Below are 20,352 nucleotides of genomic sequence, written 5' to 3'. Positions count from 1 at the left end.
TATGTTGCCTAGTCTCAAACTCCTGGGCTTAAGCAATCCTCTCACCTTGGCCTCCCTGAGTGTTGGGATTATAGGCGTGAGCCACCGCACACTCAGCCATGTTTCTTTTTTTAATTCTTTTTTTTTTCTTCAAGACAGAGTCTTGCTCTGTCGCCCAGGCTGGAGTACAGTGGTCTGATCTCAGCTCACTACAACCTCTGGCTCCCGGGTTCCAGCTATTCTCCTGCCTCATCCTCTTGAGTAGCTGGGATTATAGTCACGCACCACCATGGCCAGTGATTTTTGTATTTTTAGTAGAGTCGAGGTTTCACCATGGCGGCGCATCACTTGAGGTTAGGAGTTCAAGAACAGCCTGGCCAAGGTGGTGAAACCCCATCTCTACTAAAAGTACAAAAATTAGTGGGGTGTAGTGGTGTGACCTGTAATGGGAGGCTGAGACAGGAGAATTGCTTGAAACTGGGAGGCAGAGGTTGCAGTGAGCTGAGATCACACCACTGCACTCCAGCCTGGGCAACAAAGTGAGACTCTATCTCAAAAAAAAAAAAAAAAAAAAGACAAAAAAATCCATGAAACCACCATAAATAAGATGCAATTTCACAAAGCTCAGTTTACAAAGAAGGAAATTTAATAAATAGTTGAAGATACCCCCAACTGAATCCACAAGTTCTCTGAGTAGACTCATGGAATTCTAAAGAGGTGGTTGCCTGGATACTGATAGAAACAGCTTTGGAACCTAAGAAACCAAGGAAGGCTTAAGATGCAGAACCTTGCTTCTCTCTGAGGACGGCCTCGTAGGAGGCCATTTGGAAAGTAATTTTGAAACACTGCTCGTTTGCCAGTGTCTGAAAGGTGCTGGATGGTGTCAGCTGGAAGATGAGAGGCAACCTGAGGTAGCTGAAAAAACTCTGGATTAGGTATGAAAAGGGTCAGTGTTACTTCAGATACTAACCAGTATGGTGATCTTAATTTTGTCTCTTCTCTCTGGGCCCCAGTTTTGGGATTTATAAAATCAGGACATTAGGTATGGTGCAGTGGCCCATGCCTGTATTCTCAGCATTTTGGGAGGCCAATGTGGGAGGATCGTTTGAGTCCAGGAGTTCAAGACCAGCCTGAGCAACAGAGTGAGACTCTATCTCTACAAAAAAAACAAAAAAAATTAACCAAGAGTGGTGCTATGTGCCTATAATCCCAGCTATGTGGGAGGATCGCTTGATCCCAGGAGATCAAGGCTGCATTGAGCCCTGATTGTGCCACTGTACCCCCTGCCTCAAAAAAAAAAAAAAAAAAAAAAAAAAAATCAAGGCATTAGACCAGGTCATCTTTACAGCAGAGCTTCCAGAGCAATCTCTACAGACAGCCGTATAGATGTGTGAGTGCATGGTGAGAAATTAGAAAGTAGAGGGGAAAATGAGGGGAACTTTTTGAGGGCAAAAAGGGATTAAGGGGGATTTGAAACAAGCCAGGTTAAGCAGCTATTCCCTAATCCCACTCTCTCCACTAACCAGGCTTCCTTCATACACCCCACTGACACCCTTTGGGCTGTGCTTTCTTTAAATGTAATGTGTATTAAATCTGAGAGCTTGTGAAAATGCAGATTTCTAGGTCTCACTTGCAGCCTACTGAATCAACATTCTGGGAGCAGGACACAAGCGTCTGATGCAAAAGGTTCTTTACGGATATCTATTCCAGGCGCAGTCCCAGCATTTCAGGAGGCCAAGGCAGGAAGATCGCTTGAGTCCAGGAGTTTGAAACCAGCCTGGACAACATAGTAAGACCCTGTCTCTACAAAAAAAAAAAAAAGTTTTAAAACATTAGCCAGGCATGGTGGTGGGCACCTGTTGTCCCAGCTACTGGGGACGCTGAGGCAGGAGGATTGCTTGAGCCTGGGAGGCAAGGCTACAGTGAACCATGATTGTGCCACCGCACTCCAGCTTGGGTGACAGAGTGAGGCCCTGTCTCAAAAACAAATAAATAAACAAAAAACTATATCTAACAAACGCCACCCCAGAAGCTGACTGCACACTCTTGGACTCCACCTCAGAACTTTAGAATCAAAATCTGTTGGTAGAGATGAAACTATTTTTTTTTTTAAAGCTTTCAGAAGATACTGATACTAAGGCTTATTTCTTTTTAGTCTTTTCTTTCAAGGCAGTTTCCTCTATTTTAATAACAAGGAAGAATGCAAGGTATTACTCCTTTTAGCACACATTACTCAACCTACTTTGACCACTTGTATGGGATAAAGGTATCAGACCAGAAGGTGAGGGTAAGGGACTGATAAGCAAACAGAAAAGTAGAACGAAATTTAGAATCTCTGAGATACTACCCATTTGAGTTGAGTTCTGCATTCATAAAATATTAGAGGCAGGAGAGGAATTTAGTCCAACTCCTACGTTTTCCAGTTGGGGATCTAGGAAGTTCATCAGGTTTTAACTAGAGGCATGTGGCCTAACCCTTCCAACCCCATTCCTACCCTTCTAGCCCAAGTGCCTAGAAATGCAGATAATGCTGGTGGGTTGCTTATTCCAGGGCCTGGTCTCCAGTTATGCCAGGGTTGACTTATTCAATTTTTTATGCTGTCTGTGTACAAAAGGACCCAGGACCAGGCACTCTGCTTTTGGTTCTAGAGGGCTATTTATTGGGAGTGGGGTGCTGCCTCATAATGCTGGTCACGTAATGTGTAAGTTTAGATAATAAGGAGCCTCCAAACTCCATTAATAAGTCCTTTCTTCCTTCTCTAAGCACCCTCTCTTTTCATTGCTGAGTGCCCCATACCCCTAAATTCTTCCTGAAGCGCCCAGTGCATCTAACTGTGGGACCCAGAGACTTGCCTTCTAAGGACAACAGTTCATCCTCTAAACTGATACTAACAATTCCTCACACATATATTTTAGTTTGCAAAGAACTTTCATATGTGTTTCTAATTTTGAGCTTCATATCAATCAACACTAAATTAGAACAGGTATCAGACTCAATTTTCAGATGGGCAAACTACAGATATTAAATTATTTGCCCGAGGTAACATGACTGGGAAGTGCAAAATTTGGCCTTACACCTGTCCCGTGACTCAAAGACAGACAAAGACAAGCCAGAACAAGCCTCTTTTGATCAGACCTTGTAACATTTTGTTCTGTCCCCATTCCTTTTCAAAACAGACCTATCATGTGTTCACTTCCTTCTTAATAAGCCATCATATCAGATGATAATAACTATTCCTTAAGGTTTTTTTGCTTTGTTTTGTTTTGTTTTTTTGAGATAAAGTTTTGCTCTTATCGCCCAGGCTGGAGTGCAGGGGTGCGATCTTGGCTCACTGCAACCTCCATCTCCCGGGTTCAAACGATTCTACCTCAGCCTCCTGAGTAGCTGGGATTACGGGCGCCTGCCACCACACCCGGCTAATTTTTTGTATTTTTAGTAGAGATGGTTTTCGCCATGTTGGCCATGCTAGTCTTGAACTCCTGACCTCAGGTGATCTGCCCACCTCAGCCTCCCAAAGTGTTGGGTTTACAGGCATGAGCCACCACCCCCAGCCTCCTTAAGAATTTATAATAATTGATAATGGTAATATTGTATTTTTTCTGGGATGTTTGCATTGTAACTAAAGATTTTTTGGCCGGGCGCGGTGGCTCAAGCCTGTAATCCCAGCGCTTTGGGAGGCCGAGACGGGCGGATCACGAGGTCAGAAGATCGAGACCATCCTGGCTAACATGGTGAAACCCCGTCTCTACTAAAAAATACAAAAAACTAGCCGGGTGAGGTGGCGGGCGCCTGTAGTCCCAGCTACTCGGGAGGCTGAGGCAGGAGAATGGCGTAAACCCGGGAGGCGGAGCTTGCAGTGAGCTGAGATTCGGCCACTGCACTCCAGCCCGGGCGACAGAGCGAGACTCCGTCTCAAAAAAAAAAAAAAAAAAAAAAAAAAGATTTTTTGTGTCACAGGCTAAAGGGCATTTATCTGGGGACGTCCTAAATCACTCCTTTTTTTTTTTGAGATGGAGTTTCACTCTTGTTACCCAGGCTGGAGTGCAGTGGCACGATCTCGGCTCACTACAACCTCTGCCTGTCAGGTTCAAGCAACTCTCCTGCCTCAGCCTCCCAAGTAGCTAGGATTATAGGCATGTGCCACCATGCCTGGCTAATTTTGTATTTTTAGTAGAGATGGGGTTTCACCATGTTGATCAGGCTGGCTGGTCTCGAACTCCTGACCTTGGGTGATCTGCCCGCCTTAGCCTCCCAAAGTGCTGGGATTACAGGCCTGAGCCACCGCACCTAGCCAGTCACTCCTTGTAGGTAGTCATCTGGGGATTAAACCAGTCCTCATCCCATTTTTCAAGTGTTTAGGATCAAATTGCCCCCTGCCTTAGAAGCAAAATGTGGACACACTGATGTGTTAGGAATGTAAAATGTTTTAGAAGAATATGCAAAGCAGGAGAATATTAATGTTGTTTTCATTTGACTATTCATATTCAACCAGTGAGGAACTCCTCTCTTAACAAGAATCTTATAAGACAGGTCTGGTGTTGACAAAATCTCTCACTTTTTTTTTTTTTTAACTAAGAATATCCTTATTTCTCCTTCATGTTTGAAGGCTGTTTTTGCTGAATATAATATTCTAGATTGGAAGTTTTTTTCCTTCAGCACTTTGTCACCCCAGTCTCTCGTGGCCTGTAAAGTTTCTGCTGAGAAGTCTGCTACCAGCCATATTGGAGCTCCTTTATGATGTTACTAAAATGTCCTTCTTTTCTCTGGCTGCTTTTAGGATCCTTTTTTAGCATTGACCTTTGAGAGTTTGATTATTATGTGCCTTGAGGTAGTCTTATTAAGGCTGACTTGGCTTGGTGTTTTATGACCTTCTTATACCTGAATATTCATATCTTTCTCTAGTTTTAGAAAGTTCTCTGTTACTATTTCTTTAAATAAACTTTTTACATTGATCTCTCCCTCTAAAGACCGGTAACTTCAACTTGCCCTTCTGAGGCTGTTTTCTAGTTCTTGTAGGCATGCTGTCTTTTTTATTCTTTTTTTCCTTTTACTCCTCGGACTGGGTATTTCCTTTTTTATTTTGTATTTATTTATTATTTTTTTTGAGATGGAATTTCACTCTTGTCGCCCAGGTTGGAGTGCAGTGGCATGATCTCGGCTCACTGCAACCTCCCCCTCCTGGCTTCAAGCAGTTCTCCTGCCTCAGCCTCCTGGGTAGCTGGGACTACAGGCGCCCGCCACCACACCTGGCTAATTTTTTGTATTATTTACTACAGACGGGGTTTCACCGTGTTAGTCAGGATGGTCTCCATCTCCTGACCTGGTGATCTGCCCGTCTCGGCCTCCCAAAGTGCTGGGATTACAGACCTGAGCCACTGCACCCGGCCGGAACACAGACAATTTTTAGGGCAGTGAAACTATTCTATATGATACTATAATGGTGGATACATGTCATTATACATTTGTCCAAAACTATAGATGTAGAACGATCACCAAGAGTGAACCCTAAAGCAAACTAGAGATTTGGGGTGATAATGATATGTCAGTGAAGGTTAATCAGTTGTAACAGGTGGACCATTCTGGTGGGGGATGTTGATAGTGGAGCTGAGGGAACTATGCATGTCTTGGGGGGCACAGAGAGTATATGGGAAATCTCTACCTTCTGCTCAATTTTGCTATGAACCTAAAACTGCTTTAAAATATAAGACGTAAGAAAAAAATAAGTAAACCACCCAGATAGCTCAGTTGGTAGAGCATTGGACTTAATCTGAGGGTCCGGGGTTCATGTCCCTGTTCCTTAATTTTTTAAAAAAACTTTTAAATTAAATTAAACACAAAAAAGAAAAGTAAACTTATTGGATGGAAAATCAAGAGTAGGTCTGGCTTAACATTTGATTGATCCAATGGCTAAATGATGACACCAGGAATCTTTCTGTCTTCTCAGTCATTAATAACATCAAAAGGTGCCTGTCAGCTAATTGTGGCCTCATCCTTTTTTGCTCATATTAAGTAGGAGGGAGAAGATTCAGATTTCTAAGAAAGGTCTAAGTCACATATTTTCTCCTGTCATGGAATGTTGAAATTGGCTTAAACCAAATGGAGATTGCCACCATTGCCCCTGGGATCAGGGTGGAGTTAGCATTCTCTGGAACCCACAGCTGCAGGGGGAGGGGCAATAAAATCAGGAATTCTCCTAAAAGAGAGAAGTGTAATATATGCTGAGCAGGTACCTGACAATATGAGTGTGGCAGAGGAACTTCTCATGACGGTACTGATGGCTTTTTGAAATCCAGGGCAAGAAAGGACACTTTTAAAATTTAGAGAAATAGGCCAGGCTCGGTGGCTCACGCCTGTAATCCCAGCACCTTGGGAAGCTGAAGCGGGTGGATCACTTGAGGTCAGGAGTTCGAGACCAGCCTGGCCAACATGGTGAAACCCCATCTCTATTAAAAATACAAAAATTAGCCAGCGTGGTGGTGTGCACCTGTAATCCCAGCTACTCGAGAGGCTGAGGCAGGAGAATCGCTTGAACCCAGGAAGCAGAGGTTGCAGTGAGCCAAGATCACGCCATTGCACTCCAGCTTAGGTGACAAGAACGAATCTCCATCTCAAAACAAAAACAAAAACAAATTAGAGAAATAAAATATGGGTCTAATAAGAGTTATGATTATTAATGGGGCAAATTAAGGAATTTGGAAGTTGGAGATTGACTTTAACAAGACTGTGGTGTATTTAAATTTGAACACAGAATTTGACATAAAATATATGTTGGAAAACAAGAAAATAATTAAGGACATTAGCAGTATTTTGCTGCTATATAATTCTCCCCCAGTTTATCTTCAATCCTCAAAATCAAGTGGGAATGGGAGGTCCCGAGGAAACAAGTCAGGGGAGATAAGGTAAATCCACTGGTGTTCCTAGCAGAAATTTTACTGACAATCAGAATAGTAATAAGTATTGAAATAAAGCAAAAACAAATGGATGGGCCAGGTGTGGAGGCTCATTCCTGTAATCCTAGCACTTTGGGAGGCCAAGGCGGGCAGATCACTTGAGGCCAGGAGTTCGAGACCAGCCTGCCCAATGTGGCAAAACCCCATCTCTACTAAAAATGCAAAAAGTAGCCGGGTGTGGTGGCCCACCCCTGTAGTCCCAGCAATGTCCCGGGAGGCTAAGGCAAGAAGATTGCTTGAACCCAGGAGGCAGAGGTGGCAGTGAACCAAGATGGCGTCACTACACTCCAGCCTGGGTGACAGAGCAAGACTGTGTCTCAAAAAAAAAAAAAAAAAAAAGTGGATGTTGCCAAAAGGGGAGCGGGGGGAGCAAGAAGTCTGTGTCAAAATATATCCTATTTTTGATAAATCTCCAAACAAGTGTGCAAATACTCCTGTCAGTAGGCTCAATCAACAGTCTATCTTGACACCCTGAAGCTAATGCAGAGAAAAAATGCCCAAGAATGACTGGCAGCTGATCTATTTGTTTTTTTTACACCAGGCAGAGAATCATCTAATTTTTCTATATTAGGGAGGAAATTGAGTAAACTCAATATGCTTGGTAATATCACCATAAAACTGAGACAAAAATAGAAAGAAATAATTGAACACTCGTAGACTTCAGTATGGAACTGAAAAATAAAATGTTTTGCCAGGCATGGTGGCTCACACTTGTAATCCCAGCACTTGGGGAGACCCAGGTGGGAAGACTGCTTGAGGCCAGAAGTTTGAAACCAGCCTGGGCAACAGAGCAAGATTCCAGCTCTACAAAAAATTAGGCAGGTGTGGTAGTGCATACCTGCAATCTCAGCTACTCAAGGAGGCTGGGATGGGAAGATGGCTTGAGCCCAGAAGTTTGAGGCTGCAGTTGAGCTATGATCACACCAATACACTGCAGCTCTGGGCATCAGAGCAAGACTGTCCCTAAAACAATTTTTTTTTTTTTTTTTTTTTGAGACAGCATCTCACTGTGTCACCCAGGTTGGAGTGCAGTGGTGCAGCTTGGGTCACTGCAACCTCCACCTCCTGGGATGAAGCAATTCTCATGTCTCAGCCTCCCAAGTAGCTGGGACTACAGGTGCCTGCCACCACGCCCAGCTAATTTTTTGTATTTTTAGTACACCTGATCCGCCTGCCTCAGCCTCCCAAAGTGCTGGGATTACAGGCATGAACCACTGAGCCTGACCTCTAAAAAAAAATTTTTTTTTTTCTTTTTGAGACAGAGTTTCACTCTTGTTGCCTAGGCTGGAGTGCAATGGCGCGATCTCGGCTCACTGCAACCTCTGCCTCCTGGGTTCAAGTGATTCTCCTGCCTCAGCCTTCCTGACTAGCTGGGATTACAGGCATGCGCCACCACGCCCAGCTAATTTTGTATGTTTAGTAGAGACAGGGTTTCTCCATGTTGGCCAGGCTGGTCTCAAACTCCCGACCTCAGGTGATCCAACTGCCTCGGCCTCCCAAAGTGCTGGGATTACAGGCATGAGCCACTGCATCCAGCCTAAAAAAATTATTTTAAGTAAAAATAAAAAATAAATGTTTTCCATGAGAAAAGAAGAAACACACTGGTTTGGCAGTTTAAATGTTCTTTTTTTTTTTTTGAGACAGAGTCTCATTGTGTCACCCAGGCTAGAATGCAGTTGTGCCCTCTCGGCTCACTGCAACCTCCGCCTCCCAGGTTCAAGCAATTCTCCTGCCTCAGCCTCCCAAGTAGCTGGGTTACAGGTGCCTGCCACCACGCCTGGCTAATTTTTGTATTTTTAGTAGAGACGAGGTTTCACCATGTTGGCCAGGCTGGTCTGGAACTCCTGACCTCAGGTGATCCACCCGCCTTGGCCTCCCAAAGTGCTGGGGTTACAGGCATGAGCCACCACGCCCAGCCGGTTTACATGTTCTTACAACTCCAATAAGTTGATTCATTTTTCCCACTACATTTGTTTGTTTGTTTATTTATTATTTATTTATTTAGAGACAAGGTCCTGCTTTATCCAGTCTGGTCTGAATTCCTGGCCTCAAGAGATCCTCCTGCCCTGGCCTCCCAAAGTGTTGGGATTACAGGTGTGCGTCACCTGGTCTGGCCCCCATTTTACTACATAGCTCCCAATTGATGGTTACTTTAAAGTTTGGTCTTCCAAAAATATGATTTTTTTTTTTTTTTTTTTAAGACAGAGTCTCACTCTGTTGCCCAGGCTGAAGTGCAGTGGCACAATTTCAGCTCACTGCAACCTCTGCCTCCTGGGTTCAAGCAATTCTCCTGCCTCAGCCTCCCAAGTAGCTAGGATTACAGACACCTGTCATCACACCCGCCTAATTTTTGTATTTTTAGTAGAGGCAGGGTTTCACCACGTTGGCCAGGCTGGTTTCGAACTCCTGACCTCAAGTGATCCACCTCTCTCGGCCTCCCAAACATTATAATAAAAATAATCTTTTTACTATAGATAAAAAGACTTTGGGCTGGGTGCGGTGGCTCACACCTATAATCCCAGTACTTTGGGACTCAGAGGCAGGCAGATGAGTCCAGGTCAGGAGTTTCAGCCCAGCCTGGCCAACATGGTGAGGTCAGGAGTTTCAGACCAGGAGTCTGAGGTCTTGAGGTCAGGAGTTTCAGACCAGCCTGGCCAACATGGTGAAATCCCATCTCTACTAAAAATAAAAAAATTAGCTAGGTGTGGTGGTGGGCGCCTGTGATCTCAGCTGCCAAGACCGCTGCCTGCTCTGGGACTGGAGTCGACATTAGCCTCCGCAGGCTTGTCGAAGAAGGGAGAAAAAGAACAGCAAGAAGCAATTGAACACATTGATGAAGTATAAAATGAAATAGACTTAATGAACAAGCCAGTGAGGAGATTTTGAAAGTAGAACAGAAATATAACAAACTCCGCCAACCATTTTTTCAAAAGAGATCAGAATTGATCTCCAAAATCCCAAATTTTTGGGTAACAACATTTGTCAACCATCCACAAGTGTCTGCAGTGCTTGGGGAGGAAGACGAAGAGGCACTGCATTATTTGACCAGAGTTGAAGTGACAGAATTTGAATATATTAAATCAGGTTACAGAATAGATTTTTATTTTGATGAAAATCTTTACTTTGAAATAAAGTTCTCTCCAAAGAATTTCATCTGAATGAGAGTGGTGATGCATCTTCAAAGTCCACTGAAATCAAATGGAAATCTGGAAAGGATTTGACTAAACGTTCAAGTCAAACACAGAATAAAGCCAGCAGGAAGAGGCAGCATGAGGAACCAGAGAGCCTCTTTACCTGGTTTACTGACCATTCTGATGCAGGTGCTGATGAGTTAGGAGAGGTCTTCAAAGATGATATTTGGCCAAACCCATTACAGTACTACTTGGTTCCTGATATGGATGATGAAGAAGGAGAAGAAGATGATGATGATGAAGAGGAGGAAGGATTAGAAGATATTGATGAAGAAGGGGATGAGGATGAAGGTGAAGAAGATGAAGATGAGGATGAAGTGGAGGAAGGAGAGGAGGATGAAGGAGAAGATGACTAATAGAACACTGATAGATTCCAACCTTCCTTTTTAAAAATTTTCTCCAGTCCCTGGGAGCAAGTTGCAGTCTCTTTTTTTTTTTTTTTTTTTTTTTTTTACCTCTTGTGCTCAGTCGCCCTGTTCTTGAGGTCTCTTTTCTCTACTCCATGGTTCTCAACTTATTTGGGGGGAAATACCTCGAGCAGAATACAATGGGAAAAGAGTCTCTACCCCTTTCTGTTCGAAGTTCATTTTTATCCCTTCCTGTCTGAACAAAAACTGTATGGAATCAACACCACCGAGCTCTGTGGGAAGAAAGAAACCCTGCTCCCTTCGCTCTGCTGAAAGCTGGAGGGTGCTAGGCCCCTGTGTAGTAGTGCATAGAATTCTAGCTTTTTTCCTCCTTTCTCTGTATGTTGGGCTCAGAGAGTACACTGTGTCTCTCTGTGAATGTGGACAGTTAGCATTTACCAACATGTATCTGTCTACTTTCTCTTGTTTAAAAGAAGAAAAAAAAAACGTAAAAAAATGGGGTTATAGAAAGTCAGCAAAGGCTGGGTTTGAGATATTTGGGTGGGTTAAGTGGGCATTTTGACAATATGGCTTCTCCTTTGGCATGTTTAATTGTGATATTTGACAGACATCCTTGCAGTTTAAGATGATACTTTTAAAATAAATTCTCTCCTAATGATGACTTGAGCCCTGCCACTCAATGGGAGAATCAGCAGAACCTGCAGGATCTTATTTGGAATTGACATTCTCTATTGTAATTTTGTTCCCGTTTATTTTTAAATTTTTTGTTTCACTGGAAAGATTATGCTCAGTTTTAAAAGTTAAAAGTGTACAAGTTGCTTTGTTACAATAAAACTAAATATGTACACATAGGGGGAAAAAAAAGTTGTTTGTCAGAGGCTGGGCATGGTGGCTCACACCTGTAATCCCAGCACTTTAGGAAGCTGAGGTGGGATCACTTGAGCCCAGGAGTTCAAGACTAGCCTGGGTAACATAGGGAGACCCCATATCTACAAAAAATACACACACACACACACACACACACACACACACACACACACACACACACATTAGGTGGGCATGGTGGTACATCCATGGTCCCAGTTCCTAGAGAGGCTGAGGTGAGAGGATTGCCTGAGCCCAGGAGTTCAGGCCTGCAGTAAACCGTGATTTCACCACTCCACTCCAGCCTGGGCAACAGTGAGAGCCTGTCAAAAAAAACAAAAACAAAAACAAAATACCAGCCAGCACAGTGGCTCACGCCTGTAATCCCAGCACTTCGGGAAGTCAAGGCAGGGGATCATGAGGTCAGGAGATAGAGAGCATCCTGGCTAACACGGTGAAACACTGTCTCTATTAAAAATACAAAAAATTAGCCGGGCATGGTGGCGGGCGCCTGTAGTCCCAGCTACTCGGGAGGCTGAGGCAAGAGAATGGCATGAACCCAGGAGGCAGAGGTTGCAGTGACCTGAGATCGTGCCACTGCACTCCAGCCTGGGGAACAGAGGGAGACTCTATCTAAAAAAAAAAAAAAAAAAAAGTTGTTTGTCAGCAATTCTCATTGGTTTACAGATATAACATCATTTAGTTATTGGCTATATACTGTTTAACTCTAGGGTGTATGGCATTTCTTTCTTTTCTTGAGAAGGAGTCTCACTCTGTCACCCAGGCTGAAATGCAGTGGTGCGATCTCAGCTCACTGCAACTTCAGCCTCCCAGGTTCAAGCAATTCTCATGCCTCAGCCTCCCAAGTAGCGGGGACTACAGGCATACACCACTACGCCCAGCTAATTTTTTTTCTTTTTGTCTTCAAGATGGAGTCTTGCTCCGTCACCCAGGCTGGTGTGCAGTGGTGCAGTGTTGGTGTGGTCTTGGCTCACTGCAACCTCTGCCTTCTGGGTTCAAGCTATTCTCCTGCCTCAGCCTCCCAAATGACTGGGATTACAGGTGCACGCCACCACACCCTGCTAATTTTTGTTTGTTTGTTTGTTTGTTTTTTAGATGGAGTTTCGCTCTGTTGCCCAGGCTGGAGTGCAGTGGTGTGATCTTGGCTCACTGCAACCTCCACCTCCCGGGTTCAAGCCATTCTACTGCCTCAGCCTCCCAAGTAGCTGGGACTACAGGCGAGGGCCACCACATCTGGCTAATTTTTGTATTTTTAGTAGAGACCGGGTTTCACCACATTGGCCAGGCTGTTCTCAAACTCCTGACCTTGTGATCTACCCGCCTCAGCCTCTCAAAGTGCTGGGATTAAAGGCATGAGCCACCACGCCTGACCATTTTTTTTTTTTTTTTGTATTTTTAGTAGAGATGGGGTATTACCACGTTGGCCAGGCTGGTCTCAAACTCCTGACCTCATGATCCGAACTCCTGACCTTCAGCCTCCCAAAGTGCTAGGATTACAGGCATGAGCCACCGCACCCAGCTTAATTTTTGTATTTTTAGTAGAGATGGGGTTTCACCATATTGCCAAACTGGTCTCGAACTCCTGACCTTGTGATCTGCCCACCTCAGCCTCCCAAAGTGCAGGATTACAGGTGTGAGCCACCATGCCCGGCCTGGGTATATGGCATTTCATCCCTCCTTGGCATTGCTTAATCTAGAGTCCACATTGCAACTGGTTTCAAGAGATAATTAATTCAACTAGGAGTGAGATGTGACAGCTATCATATTTTAAGTGCTTCTCTGGGCCTCATAATTTAAAGGGGCTTGCATTCCTCAGGTAAAGAGGCTTTTTTTTTTTTCCCCTTGCTCATGACTATAGTTAATAGTGTATTGTATACTTGAAATTTCCTAAGACAGTAGATCTTAAGTGTTGCTATGGTCTCAATGCTGGTGTCCCCTACCCAGCCTAAATTCAAATGTTAGAACCCATCAAAGGACAAAATTGCAATTAATTTAGTTAAAAATCTCAATTGAAAAAAAAAATTCTTAATTGGCTTTATTGCGATTCTAAGATCAGGCAACACTTCATTCCATAAAATAGAGTAAGTTTCAGATGAGCTGAGCAGCAGTTGGCTTTTATAGACAGAGAAGAGCTGAAGAGAACAGAAGCAAAGAACAAAGAGCTTCCTGGTCATTTCAAAACTTTTTCTTGTAAGGTGGGCATCAAGGAGACAGAACAACAGAAAAGTAACTGATTAGTTACTTCAGGCTAATTTTGTTTTACTTTTTCATTATTGTTATTTTTTATTTTTAATAGAGACAAGGTCTCACTGTATAGCTCAGGCTGGTCTGGAACTCCTGGGCTCAACAATCGGCCTCCCAAAGTGCTAGGATTACAGGTGTGAGCCACTGCGCAGGACAAGGCCTTTTTTTTTTTTTTCTTTTTTGAGCTGGAGTCTCACTCTGTTGCCCAGGCTGAAGTGCAGCAGCACTATCTCAGTTCACTGCAACCACTGCTTCTCTGGTTCAAGCGGTTCTCCTGCTACTGTCTCCTGAGTAGCTGAGATTACAGGACCCTACCACCATGCCTGGCTAATTTTTTTTTATTTTTCATAGAAACAGGGTTTCACCATATTGGGCAGGCTGGTCTCCAACTCCTGGTCTCCAGTGATCCGCCTGCCTTGGGCTCCCAAAGTGCCAGTATTACATGCGTGAGCCACCATGCCCAGCTGGCTAATTCTTTTGTGTAAGGATTAAAGCAGTGGGGAACCTCATTGTCATGACAATTGAAGATCAAAACTGGCATGTTTGGGAAATGGGCTATTATTTCTCTCCTGATTTCTCAGAAGGCCAGGTAACACTTCAATTTAGGTTGGGTGAAACTTTAGCATGGGTGACGCCATTTTGGTTTTTAGTCTTGTCTGTTGGGGCCTAGTGCTAGAGCCTAGTCCAAAACAATGGCCTTAGTGGCGCATGCCTGTAATCCCAGCTACTAGGGAGGCTGAGGCACAGGAATTGCTAGAACCTGGGAGACGGAGGCTGCAGTGTGCCAAGATTGCGCTGCTGCACTCCAGCCTGGGGGACAGAGCAAGACTCTATCTCAAAAAAAAAAAAAAAAAAAAAAAAACCAGCAAAACAGTGGTCTCTACTTTTTTTTTTCATTCGCTTCCCAGTGTATCCTCCACAGCAATAATTTTTATTTAACAAACCTAATACCCAATGTGATAGTTCTTTTTTATTTTTATTTGTTTGGAGGTCTAGTCCCATCAGTTGCCCAGGCTGGAGTGCAGTGGTACGATCCCGGCTCACTGGACTGCCACCTCCTGGTTTCCAAGTGATTCTCCTGCCTCAGCCTCCCCTGAAGCTGGGATTACAGGTGAGCACTACCAAGCCCGGCTAATTATTTTTTGGATTTTTAGTAGAGACAGGGTCTCACCATATTGCCCAGGCTGGTCTTGAACTCCTGAGCCCAGGTAATCCTCCCACCTCAGCCTCCCAAAGTGCTGGGATGACAGGTGTGAGCCACCATGCCTAACCTCAATGTGATAGGTGGGGACTTGGCACCTGGGGGAGAATAAGGGGAGGCACAGGACCCCAGAAACTGTCCTGAGCAGGAGGCTTATGTCCTTGGGGACGGGACACCAGCCCTGGTGCTGACCTGTCCTTGCCCTGACCTGGGCCTGTCCTGCTGGGCCAGGCAGGGGCTGTGGCAAATAAGCCAGATAAGGTGGCCAGGCCATGAGCCAGGAACAGTGGGAGTCAGGAATGCCGGAAAGTGTGTGCCTGGGTGGGGAAACCCTGGATAGGGCCCATGGGGGATGGAAGGGAGCTGGTGGGGGCGCTGCCTACAGAGACAGGCCTGGGTGGCACTCAAGAGATGTGGGGGTCAGGGCCCCAGACTCATGGCATAAGACAGGCATGGGGTGTTGGGGGTCTGGGTGAGGGTGTTGACAAACTGCCAGGCTGGAGCAGGTGGTGTCTGGAGGGCCCAAGGTGTTATGCGATCAGGAAGTGGGGGACACTGGAGTGTTTATGGGGTGCTAGAATAGCTGTGGGATGCACTGGTCTAAGTTGGGGGTGACAGTGGTTGGGACGTAGGAAGGTTGATTTGTGTAGACACAGAGGATTGTAGGAATGGGGGCTGGGAGGGTCTCAAAAATGGGGCCCAAGCTCAGGAGCAGGCAAATGAGGATGAGGGAGGGGATGCTGAAGGTTAGAATGAAGGCTCTGCCTCCTCTGAGCTTGGAGCCTGGGAAAGGGGCCAGGGTGGGTTTATGATGGTACAGGCAGTGCTGGGGGCTCCCAACAGGCCCCGGGCAAGGAAGAGGCTGCAGAATGCCCACTGTGCCATTACAGAGCAATTACACTGAGACAGCAGTGTTTGCAGCACAGAAAGAGCTTCATGATCACAGGGCACCTAGCAAGGTGGTGGGAGGAGACCCTCAAATCCATCTCCTTGAAGAATTCTGGGCTGGGGTTGTTACCAGTGGAAAGCGTCTGAGTTACTGGTGGTGAATCTGTACAGGTCTGCAGCAACTTCAGTTCTTGCCTCCTCAGAAGAAAGAATTTGACTGAGGGACATAAGGCAGAAAAAGAGATGGAGTTGAGTTTCAGAGCAGAGTGGAAGTTTATTTAAAAAGTCTTTAGAACATGAAAGAAAGGAAAGTTCACTTGGAAGAGACCTGACTGGGCACCTGAAGGTCAAGAGCCCCGTTTAACTGTGATCCTAGGACTTTATACGCTCGCCTCTTTCTCATGATTCTTCTCTTAGGGTGGGCTGCCCTTATGCTCTGTGCCCTCCTTACCCTTGGGAAGAGAGCATGCACAGTGTATTTAGGAAGTTGTATGCATGCCCATCTGAGGCTTTCTTCCCTTTTCCAGTGGAGTGTCCTGGAAAGGTCATACCTTGCCATTTTGCCTGATTTTTTTTTTTTTTTTTTTTTTTTTAATGGAGATTTGCTTTTGTTGCCCAGGCTGGAGTGCAATGGTGTGGTCTCAGCTCACTGCAACCTCCACCTCCCGGGTTCAAGTGATTCTCCTGCCTCAGCCTCCCGAGTAGCAGGGACTACAGGTGCATGCCTCCAACCTGGCTAATTTTTGTATTTTTAATAGAGATGGGGTTTCATCATGTTGGCCAGGCTGTTCTCGAACTCCTGACCTCAGGTGACCCACCCACCCCAGCCTCCCAAAGTGCTGGGATTACAGACGTGAGCCGCCGCGCCCGGCCTGCCATTTTGTCTCTCAATTCACCTGCCCAGGAAATTGCTTCTCCCTGGTGCCTACATTCAATTAACATTTTAATGTTAACAGCTGTGGATCATCAGGAGCTTGTCTCACTCTGGCGCTCTGGCATGGACTGCGAATTTTCATTTTTAGAGAGGCAATGTGATAACTGTTGAACCATCACCTGACATTCCTAGTGGGTGAGGGAGAAAAGCCCTCTCCTTCCCTGCTCATGTCTGTCTAACTACCTCTAACAGGGTTTTTAAAGGGATCATGGAGGGTGAAGGGCTAGAAAATTGGGGTCATTGATTGGATGGGGTAAAGGGGATTAAATTTTCAGGAGGTGGAAACTGCTTTTTTTTTTTTTGAGACGGAGTCTCACTGTGTCACTCAGGCTGGAGTGCAATACTGCAATCTCAGCTCACTGTAACCTCTGCCTCCCGGGTTCAAGTGATTCTCCTGCCTCAGCCTCTCAACCTCCAAGTAGCTGGGACTACAGACACATGCCACCACACTTGGTTAATTTTTGCATTTTTAATAGAGACGGGGTTTCACTACCTTGGCCAGGCTGGTCTTGAACTCTTGACCTCATGATTCACCCGCCTTCATCTCCCAATGTGCTGAGATTATAGGCGTGAGCCACCGCGCCCGGCTAAAACTGCATTCTTTAGTGAGTTCCTGTGGGGTCCTTCCGACAAGCTGGCATCAGCAGTTTCGTTGGTGGCTGATGCGACACCTCGGTTCTTGTCTTCTTGGTTTAAAAGAATTTAAACAAGAGAAACACAGTGAAAGAAGTGCAGCATAGAGTAATTTATTGCAAAGGAAAAAGAGTATTTTGAAAGTTACATGCAGAATGGACGGTATACCATGAGAGAGACAGGATTCAAGGCAGGCTGCTTATAAGGCTGAGCCAGCAGACACTGGCAGTAGGGAGACTCCCTATATGAGAGTCTTACATGATTATCCATAAGGTGGTGGGAAGAGGTGTTGCTAGTAGGCATGTTCTGGGTGGTCTTCTGGGTGCACATGCGCAGTAGCTGTACATGCTTGTTCATATGGCACATGTCTCATTAGCATATTACATCTCCACGTAGGGCTGTCTTCTACTATTATAATGAGCAAAATATCCGTTTGAGGACACGTAACATCAAAATGCTCATGCTGTCTATGGGGGAAATTCCCTACTGAAGATAGCTTTGCTTGAATGAGCTCAATTACAATGCGAATGCTGAGGCTCACTGTGTTGACTGTACGGGTGCCATGGTCGCTGAATCCCGAGAACACGGTCACTTCCTTAACTACCTATCCTGCCTCAGTTTCACTGGTGCACAGGACCTGAAAGAATATCTCGAATGGAAAAGTTAACGTTTTATAATGTTCAAGCTGTTATCTATAGAGCAGTGAAGGGGAACTATGACCTTGTGACAGGGTCTATGTGACTCTGGAGCAACAGGCAGCAAACAACTCTGAGCAAGTGGGTCAGAGCAGCTGACCTCATGACCAATGCTGTGTGTGCTACAAGCTGGGCTGATTTCCATGTTGCCCCCTCCCTTCTTCCCTGAGTAATTTTATAAAGTTGATAGGGAAGGTTTCAGTGGGATCTTGGCCAGTCTCATAAAGGAGGCTGTTCTGAGGGGCTGGGAAGGAGGCCTCATGAGAGGAGGAAGGGCTCCCAGGGAAGGGCTTGGGCCAGGGTGCCTGATGCTGGGGTGGAGTGGAGGGCAATATTAGCTTCAGCATGTGCAAAGAAGAAAGCTTAGGGATTCTGAGTGGTTGGGGTGGTATTGTGGGAGGGGGGTCACCTGCAGAGAAGGGGCAACAGGAGGTGGGAGGCCCTGGTAAAGATTCAATTCCCCAAGTGGCCCAGATGCTCTCAAAATGGCTTGCCTCAGGCACTGTCCACCAGCAAAAAAATCTCAGCACTCTCTCTTGCTATTTAATCAGATAAAGCCCCAGGATCTGAAGCCCCAGGTTCAGATCCTGCCTTGCCATTGGCTTGCAGGATCTATGACCTTGGCATATGGCTTCGCCCCCTGCTTCAATTTCTTTTTCTGTAGAATGTGACAGGAATGTTCTCTACTTCCTGGTGGTGTTTAAAATATTAAATCATAATTAGCCCTAACAGCTAATACATTGAAGCCTGATGCCCAGGGCGTGATGTATGATTGTTAATTCCTCCCAACAAGATGCGATTGTTGTTATATCCATTGTATAGATGAGGAAATTGAGGCCTCGGACCCCTGAGATACACACACACACACATCACGAGGCGTTTGGGAAGTGACTGTCATGATGGCGGGACCCTCATTAATGGGATTGGTGCCCTTATAAAACAGGTTGAAGAGAACTGCCTTGCTCTTTCCACTAGGTAGGACACAAGATGGTGCCATCTATGAGGGACAGGCCCTCACCGGACACCAGATCTGCTGGTGGCTTGATCTTGGATTTCCTGGCCTCCAAAATTGTGAGCAATACATTTGTTGTTTGTAAATTACCCAGTCTTAAGACATTTTGTTACAGCAGTTGAACAGACTAAGACAAGTGTCCTCACTACTGGAAAAAAAAAAAAAAAGGAGAGAGAGAAAGATGTGAGGTGATGGATAGGTTAATTACCTGGATTGCAGGAATCCTTTCACAGTGTGTTAATATACACATATCAAAACATCATATTGCATTGGCACAGTGGTTCCCGCCTATAATCCCAGCACTTTGAGAGGCCAACGTGGGAGTGTAACTAAGCAGGTTAGCAGCTTAGCCTCAAACCTTAAGACTTTTTTTTCCTTTCCCCCTTTCTCCTCCCACAACGAGTCTCAAGATATAACTCTGAGACCAGCTGCATGCATGTTTCCTTTCATCTTGAAATACAGCCTCTGAATGTGCTGAACCTCCACGCCCTTTCTTTTCCCATTCTATGCTTTCATGCCTCATGCACATGTATTTACCTAGATGCTTGTTAAGTACACACCATTAACCTGGTCATACATTTCCTTCAGCTTCAGGGGCTGGATCTGGATAGGGACCAGACACCTCTAGCTACAATGATGGCACTGGCTCCTTCACCAGATGAAACAATACTTCAAGACAAGCCACTGGAGCAGGTCACGCCACCCGACAACTCCTAGTTCTGCTGCCTCTTCTGCACTCCAAACTCTCTCTTCAAAAACTCCTGGATTCCCTTCACAAATTGAAGAGTGGAAATATTTGCAAATAATTACACTCACTCCTCCCCTTGCTAGCATGGATAATAAAACTCACTCTCTTTATCACACCTCACTCTTATTATATTGGCTTCTTTTTACAAGTGGCAAGCAGTTGGACCCTTTTACTGATTACAGGAGGATCACTTGAGGCCAGGAGTTTGAGACCAGCCTAGGCGACATAATAAGACCCCGTTTCTGCAAAAAATTAAAAATTAGCTGGGCATGGTGGCAAGTGCCTATAGTCTCAGCTACTCAGGAGGCTGAAGTGGGAGGATGGGTTGAGCCCTCAGGGGTTTGAGGCTGCAATAAGCTATGATAGTGCCACTGCACTCCAGCCTGGCCAGAGCCTGACTCTTAAAACAAAAACAACCCTCACCCCCACCCATCACTTTGTACACTTTATTTTTTGAGATAGTGTCTCGCTCTGTTGTCCAGGCTAGAATGCAGTAACAATCTTGGCTCACTGCAACCTCCACTTCCCAGGTTCAAGTAATTCACCCACCTCAGCCTCCCAAGTAGCTGGGACTACAGGTGCACACCACCACGCCTGGCAAATTTTTGTATTTTTTGGCAGAGA

The 20,352-nt window shown here is 45.3% G+C and overlaps 1 long non-coding RNA gene and 1 pseudogene across 2 annotated transcripts; both read left to right on the top strand.

Annotated features, from left to right (window-relative positions):
• The first annotated feature begins 9,653 nt into the window (after positions 1 to 9,653).
• LOC104677630 lies at positions 9,654 to 10,960 on the top strand (annotated as a pseudogene). Its single transcript, XR_004057352.1, has one exon. The product of XR_004057352.1 is annotated as a protein SET-like (transcript).
• Positions 10,961 to 14,667: 3,707 nt separating this feature from the next.
• On the top strand, positions 14,668 to 19,843 carry LOC115897622. Its single transcript, XR_004057375.1, has 3 exons — positions 14,668 to 14,728; positions 18,944 to 19,039; positions 19,569 to 19,843. It is a non-coding gene; the product is annotated as an uncharacterized LOC115897622 (long non-coding RNA).
• The last annotated feature ends 509 nt before the right edge of the window (positions 19,844 to 20,352 follow it).

Source organism: Rhinopithecus roxellana, chromosome 5, assembly GCF_007565055.1.
Source record: "Rhinopithecus roxellana isolate Shanxi Qingling chromosome 5, ASM756505v1, whole genome shotgun sequence".
Taxonomy (NCBI): Eukaryota; Metazoa; Chordata; class Mammalia; order Primates; family Cercopithecidae; genus Rhinopithecus; species Rhinopithecus roxellana.
The sequence above is the reverse complement of the archived record's forward strand: the minus strand, read 5'-3'. Positions and strand labels throughout refer to the sequence as shown.